The 6,414-nt window shown below is 38.5% G+C and overlaps 10 non-coding genes across 10 annotated transcripts; 5 read left to right on the plus strand and 5 right to left on the minus strand.

Annotated features, from left to right (window-relative positions):
• Positions 1–1,680: 1,680 nt before the first annotated feature.
• Trnar-ccu (transfer RNA arginine (anticodon CCU)) lies at positions 1,681–1,753 on the minus strand. The gene has a single exon. It is a non-coding gene; the product is annotated as a tRNA-Arg (tRNA).
• Positions 1,754–1,986: 233 nt separating this feature from the next.
• Trnar-ccu (transfer RNA arginine (anticodon CCU)) lies at positions 1,987–2,059 on the minus strand. The gene has a single exon. It is a non-coding gene; the product is annotated as a tRNA-Arg (tRNA).
• Positions 2,060–2,338: 279 nt separating this feature from the next.
• Positions 2,339–2,411, minus strand: Trnar-ccu (transfer RNA arginine (anticodon CCU)). Its single transcript has one exon. It is a non-coding gene; the product is annotated as a tRNA-Arg (tRNA).
• A 284-nt stretch (positions 2,412–2,695) lies between these two features.
• Trnar-ccu (transfer RNA arginine (anticodon CCU)) lies at positions 2,696–2,768 on the minus strand. The gene has a single exon. It is a non-coding gene; the product is annotated as a tRNA-Arg (tRNA).
• Positions 2,769–2,897: 129 nt separating this feature from the next.
• On the plus strand, positions 2,898–2,970 carry Trnar-ccu (transfer RNA arginine (anticodon CCU)). Its single transcript has one exon. It is a non-coding gene; the product is annotated as a tRNA-Arg (tRNA).
• A 680-nt stretch (positions 2,971–3,650) lies between these two features.
• On the plus strand, positions 3,651–3,723 carry Trnar-ccu (transfer RNA arginine (anticodon CCU)). The gene has a single exon. It is a non-coding gene; the product is annotated as a tRNA-Arg (tRNA).
• An 874-nt stretch (positions 3,724–4,597) lies between these two features.
• Positions 4,598–4,670, plus strand: Trnar-ccu (transfer RNA arginine (anticodon CCU)). Its single transcript has one exon. It is a non-coding gene; the product is annotated as a tRNA-Arg (tRNA).
• Positions 4,671–4,875: 205 nt separating this feature from the next.
• Trnar-ccu (transfer RNA arginine (anticodon CCU)) lies at positions 4,876–4,948 on the minus strand. The gene has a single exon. It is a non-coding gene; the product is annotated as a tRNA-Arg (tRNA).
• A 161-nt stretch (positions 4,949–5,109) lies between these two features.
• Positions 5,110–5,182, plus strand: Trnar-ccu (transfer RNA arginine (anticodon CCU)). Its single transcript has one exon. It is a non-coding gene; the product is annotated as a tRNA-Arg (tRNA).
• Positions 5,183–5,455: 273 nt separating this feature from the next.
• Positions 5,456–5,528, plus strand: Trnar-ccu (transfer RNA arginine (anticodon CCU)). The gene has a single exon. It is a non-coding gene; the product is annotated as a tRNA-Arg (tRNA).
• Positions 5,529–6,414: the final 886 nt, after the last annotated feature.

A 6,414-nucleotide genomic window follows, 5' to 3' on the forward strand; every position in this document is an offset into this window, starting at 1 on the left:
TTTTATAAAGACAAAAGTCTTCAGAGTTGATGTATCACAGCCGAGACGTTGGTCTGACTGGTCCACCGTGTATGCCTCGGGATTCACACTGACTTGATGATTCCTTCCACCGTACTCATTTAATGTCTTTTCAATTGTGAGAATGTCATCAAATTAAAGGTCGAATCCATTAAAATAATTGCATTTTACACACTACTACGCATACTGACCGTGTAAATTCAACAGACTTCAAGAAGATAAATATTGAGTTTTGTCGTCCGAATTTAATTTTGCGGAGCAGCCTTTTTGTTTTCTTTTTTTTCCTGTGTTAAATCGTTGTCGTTGTGAGATCGTAATCAAATGAAAGGAAATCGAAGTCAGCCTTTTGTACCAAAAAAGCAAACAAAGAAAACACTTACGATGATTATACATACATACAACAGAGTATTAATTTTATAAGCGCCTTTCCGACAAGATCAAATTAAAGCGCTATAAAGTGAGCGAACCAATGGAACTAATATCACAGATCCTAGCTTTTTAGTGATTTTGTTTTGCCTGCTTGGTACTTTTTTTGGTTTGCTGTCTCACGAAACGAAGAGATGGAAAAAAAAAAAATCTTATATAGCGCTTTACATTAGTGCCCTGGTCATAGGGCCAATAAACATCTCTCTTAATGTTTCTCAGCTCCCTTGGGAGTATACAACCTGGGCAACAGTTTATATCGCTTCAAAGGCTTTTTCATGCACAATATCAACCTATACCCTCGCAGATACCCATTTATACCCCTGGGTGAAGAGAAGCAATTATAGTAAAGTATCTTGCTCAAGGACACAAGTGTCACGACCGGGATTCGAACCCACACTCCGGTGAAAACGCACCAGAACTAATAGAGTTTGAATACTTATAGATGTTAATTACCTGTACTCCAAGTAATTTTTAGCACAAAAACTTACCTGGTACAGAGCAATGGAGAGCTGTTGATAGTATAAATACATTGTGAGAAACGGCTCCCTCTAAAGTAACATAGTTTTTGAAAGAAGTATATTTCCAATAAAATATTTGAATTTTGATTTCAAGACCCCAGAATAAGATTTTGAGGTCTCGAAATCGAGCATCTGAAAGCACTCAACTTCGAGTGACAAGTGTATTTTTTCTTCCATTATTATCTCGTAACTTCGACGACCAATTGAGTTCAAATTTTCACAAGTTTGTTATTTTATGCGTATGTTGAGATACACCAAGTGAGAAAACTGGTCTTTGACAATTACCAAAGGTGTCAAGTGTCTTTAAAAACTATCACGTGACATTATGACGTGCCATGACTTACGGCAGTCTAATCTATTTTGCGCTGGAACGACAATGCGCCAATAAAAATTAAAAATAGGTGAAGAAAAATCAAGAAGCTCCTTAATTGCTTCACACGGACCCATAAAGAAATCCAGGTCGCAAAAAGACCTTGAATGAAATCAAATTGAATGGAATCATGTTAAAGGATATTAAAAGAACTAAATTATGCAAAACCTTGAAATTAATTTGATAATAATTGCATTTTATTAGTATGTTTGAGGAAGGAAAAAGATTCTCAATTTCTTATCACCATCCCCTGCCATCTGAACAACGTGTGGTTATCACCATTGTTGATCAACGATGCCTTCAAAAGGCTACGTGACTATTGGCAAACAAAACTAGTTTGATACAATCTATCCCTGGCGGGACTCGAACCCGCAGTCTTCGGTTTAGGAGACCGACGCCTTGTCCATTAGGCCACAGGGACGGTGATGGCTATTCCACGATCATAATGCTCTTATTTTTTTTTTTTTTGCATCGCGATAAATATCTGCTCATAAAAATGTCATGTCAACCTATCTGAAAGGCAAGCTAGGTGGGTTACCAGTTATGTCTGATTGTTGAACATCAATTGCTGCAAAAAAAAAACCTTTAAATTATACAAAAGAACTTATTTCAAACAAGCATTTAAAAATTATTTTTCCCCTCAAGGAATGTGTTTACCCCTGGCGGGACTCGAACCCGCAGTCTTCGGTTTAGGAGACCGACGCCTTGTCCATTAGGCCACAGGGACTGTGATGGTTATTCGACGATGGTCGCGCCGTTCTCTCTGCTTCAAAGAGTTGTGTTTATTTGTTCATTTTATTTAACACAATTTGTGCCTTTTCGCATTGCGAAGATGAAAAACTTCTCAAAAACTGAAAGACAGTTTAAAACTAAGAGGCACGCTGTGTGTATAGCATATAGTTTATGTTCAACATCAATTGCTTCAAAACAAAAACTTTTTATACAAAAAACCTTAACTAAAGCTTGTTTAAAATAGCAGTTTTGCAACCATGAATAGGCTATATCCGATTCCTGGCGGGACTCGAACCCGCAGTCTTCGGTTTAGGAGACCGACGCCTTGTCCATTAGGCCACAGGGACGGTGATGGTTATTCGACGAGGATCGCGCAATTCTCTCCGGCAAGCTTTAACACTCTTCTACTTCAAAGAGTTGTCTTTATTTATTCATTTTAATTGTCATTAAACACAATTTATAACTTTTATAAAAATGCAAGTCAGTTTAATGCTAAAAGGCAAGCTGGGTGGATAGCTTATAATTAATGTTCAACATCAATTGCTGCTAAGTAACTTAAAAAAAACAAAAAAAAAAACAATTATCATAAAGTGTGTTTAAAATAGCAGTTTTGCAACCTTGAATAGGCGTATATCCCTGGCGGGACTCGAACCCGCAGTCTTCGGTTTAGGAGACCGACGCCTTGTCCATTAGGCCACAGGGACTTACATGGTCTTCGGTTCACACTTTACACATGGCATAGCTTGCTATGGAGCAGATGAACAGCCTCTCCTCGCTCAGAACACTTGCCCTTCTTCTTGTTCAAATGACCTTCATATGCAATCCCTCCCACAGCCCCTGTGGCCTAATGGACAAGGCGTCGGTCTCCTAAACCGAAGACTGCGGGTTCGAGTCCCGCCAGGGGTATAGAGCTTGGAAACAAATATTTTGTTTTAAAAATAAATTATTATTTTCATTTAAACAGTGTTCTTTCTGCTGCGTTTGATGTTATTACATAAATATTATAAGCAACCTAACACCTTGCCTATCGCATTTAAGAATTAATTGTATTAAATCACTTTAATTGTAAATTTTATTATCGCGGTGCAAAAAGTAAAGAATGAATAGTTTTATGAAAAATGAATATGAAAGATTAAGAACAACTTTCGAAGTAGACACGTATGTTGTTGCGGAGAACAGTACGATCGTCGTCAAGTAACCATGATACGGTCCCTGTGGCCTAATAGACAAGGCGTCGGTCTCCTAAACCGAAGATTGCTGGTTCGAGTCCCGCCAGGGGTAAAAGCATATTCATTTGTGAACAACGACTGATTTCCAGTGTTTTAAAGGAAATGTTTGTAAATGGTTGAAGTTTTCTTTTTGCAGCATGTTGAACAATATGATAAAACTAGCCACTCAGCTTGCCTCAGTTTAAATAATGTCTAAAAATTGCAATGGATTTTTATGAGCAGATTTTTTGCCATCGCGATACTAGATTAATAGCAAACAATTAAAGTTCAATAAAACATAAAATTAAACAAAACTTCGAAGCACAGCCGCGCGTTTGTGTTTGTGTTTTGCGGAGAAGAGCAGCATTAACCATCACCGTCCCTGTGGCCTAATGGACAAGGCGTCGGTCTCCTAAACCGAAGACTGCGGGTTCGAGTCCCACCAGGGATAGATTGTATCAAACTAGTTTTGTTTGTCAATAGTCACGTAGCCTTTTGAAGGCATCGTTGTTCAACAATGGTGATAACCACACGTTGTTCAGATGGCAGTGGATGGTAATAAGAAATTGAGGATTGTGAGATTCTTTTTCCTTCCTCAAACATAGTGATAAAATGCAGTTATTATCAAATTAGTTTCAAGGTTTTGCATAATTTGGTTCTTTTAATATCCTTTGACATGATTCCATTCAATTTGATTTCATTCAAGGTCTTTTTGCGACCTGGATTTCTTTATGGGTCCGTGTGAAGCAATTAAGGAGCTTCTTGATTTTTCTTCACCTATTTTTAATTTTTATTGGCGCATTGTCGTTCCAGCGCAAAATAGATTAGACTGCAGTAAGTAAGTCATGGCACGTCATAGTGTCACGTGATAGTTTTTGAAGACACTTGACACCTTTGGTAATTGTCAAAGACCTAAACCTAAGACTGCGGGTTCGAGTCCCGCCAGGGATATAGCCTATTCATGGTTGCAAAACTGCTAATTTAAACAAACTTTAGTTAAGGTTTTTTCAGAAAAAGTGTTTGGTTCGAGTCCCGCCAGGGATCGGATATAGCCTATTCATGGTTGCAAAACTGCTATTTTAAACAAACTTTAGTTAAGGTTTTTTGTATAAAAAGTTTTTGTTTTGAAGCAATTGATGTTGAACATTAACTGTAAGCTATACACCCAGCTTGCTTTTCAGGTTCAAACTGTCTTTCATTTTTTGAGAAGTTTTTCATCTTCGCGATGCGAAAAGGCACAAATTGTGTTAAATAAAATGAACAATTAATTAAGACAACTCTTTGAAGCAGGAGAACAGCGCGACCATCGTCGAATAACCATCACAGTCCCTGTGGCCTAATGGACAAGGCGTCGGTCTCCTAAACCGAAGACTGTGGGTTCGAGTCCCACCAGGGGTAAAGGATTTTTTCATACTGGGGAAAATCACTATTTTTTTTTACCAACAGTTTTAAAAAGAAATTGTTCATATTTTCGTCTGCTGCGTTTGATGTTGAACAATAAGATATTAGCAACTGCAGCAGATGGAATAATAAGAACAAATTCTTTTTAAAGGAGTGTTAAGAAAAAAAAAACAAGCTGTTTTCCCCATTTATGGAAATCCTTTACCCCTGGTGGGACTCGAACCCACAGTCTTCGGTTTAGGAGACCGACGCCTTGTCCATTAGGCCACAGGGGCTGCGGTGGTTAATCCAGATGACACTAAGCACCAACGTGCGTCTCTGCTTCGAAAGGTTTTTCTTCTTTATATTAATATTTTTTTTTTCAATTGCGTTTTATTGCAAAACCTTCGACGCATTGCAGAGAGCCATTATTATTAACCTCGTCGAATAAATCACCGTCCCTGTGGCCTAATGGACAAGGCATCGGTCTCCTAAACCGAAGATTGCGGGTTCGAGTCCCGCCAGGGGTAAACGCGTTTTCATAGGTGGACAACTTTTTTTAACACTGTAAAATACATTAGTTTTTTATTTAGAAATTTTGTTCAGCAGTTGATGTTTAACAGTTAACTTATAATAAGCAACCCCACCTAGCTTGCCTTTTTAGTATAAAAACTGATTGGCCTTTTTATGAGCGGGTAGGCCTATTATTGTTATCGCGATGCAAACAAGCCAAAATAAAAATTGAGTAACAAACTAAAGAAAAAGAAGAAAACAAATCTTCATGAAATTGAAATAACCACACCGTCTCTGTGGCCTAATGGACAAGGCGTCGGTCTCCTAAACCGAAGACTGCGAGTTCAAGTCCCGCCAGGGATAGAAACGTGAACGTGCTTTTTAGTTTCATCCCGCCCCAGAAGGTGGTTATTTTGAACATAAAACAAAGATTGAAATGATTATTACTTCATATTAAAGGAACACGTTGCCCTGGATTGGACGAGTTGGTCTGTAAAAAGCGTTTGAAACCGTTTGTTATAAAATGCATATGGATAGAAAGATCTTTTAAAAGTAGAATACAATGATCCACACAAATTTGCCCCGAAATTGCGTGGTTTTCCTTTTACTCTGCGAAATAACACGGTCGGCCATTTATGGGAGTCAAAAATTTGACTCCCATACATAGCCGACCGTGTTAGTCGACGAGGTAAAAGGAAAACCGTGGATTTCCGAGTCGTGTTTGTGTGGATCATTGTATTCTACATTTACAACATCTTTCCACCCATATGATTTTATAACAAACGGTTACAAACGCTTTTTATGGACCAACTCGACCGATCCAATTAGGCAACGTGTTCCTTTAACTTCAACTCCTAAAACTGTCTAAATCTGGTCCAGATAATCAGCCTGGACCCGGCCGGGTCTTGAATCGAGATCTTCAAAACCTAGTTTTAAGTGCCTCAGTATTAAATTAGTCGGTACCCCCTTTAACCAAAAACTCTCTTCAAAAAATGGGTGATTGTTGAAATAATATTCCGCTGCGGGAAAGCCAGCTTTTTATTATGGATGGCCATTGAAACTCTGCTTGGGTCGATAACTATTTTTATTTTATAATATAATATGAGTGAAAAGGCGGTGACCGGATACAGAAACTTTTCCATAATGTTCTCTGTTTTAACTGCGGGTTAGGTAGGGCCTTGTCAGAAGTGCGCCGCGCGCGGTCGGTGAAAATTGTCATGACCGATAGGATCACTAGAGGGCGCTATTT

This window comes from Asterias amurensis, chromosome 5, assembly GCF_032118995.1.
Source record: "Asterias amurensis chromosome 5, ASM3211899v1".
Lineage (NCBI taxonomy): Eukaryota > Metazoa > Echinodermata > Asteroidea > Forcipulatida > Asteriidae > Asterias > Asterias amurensis.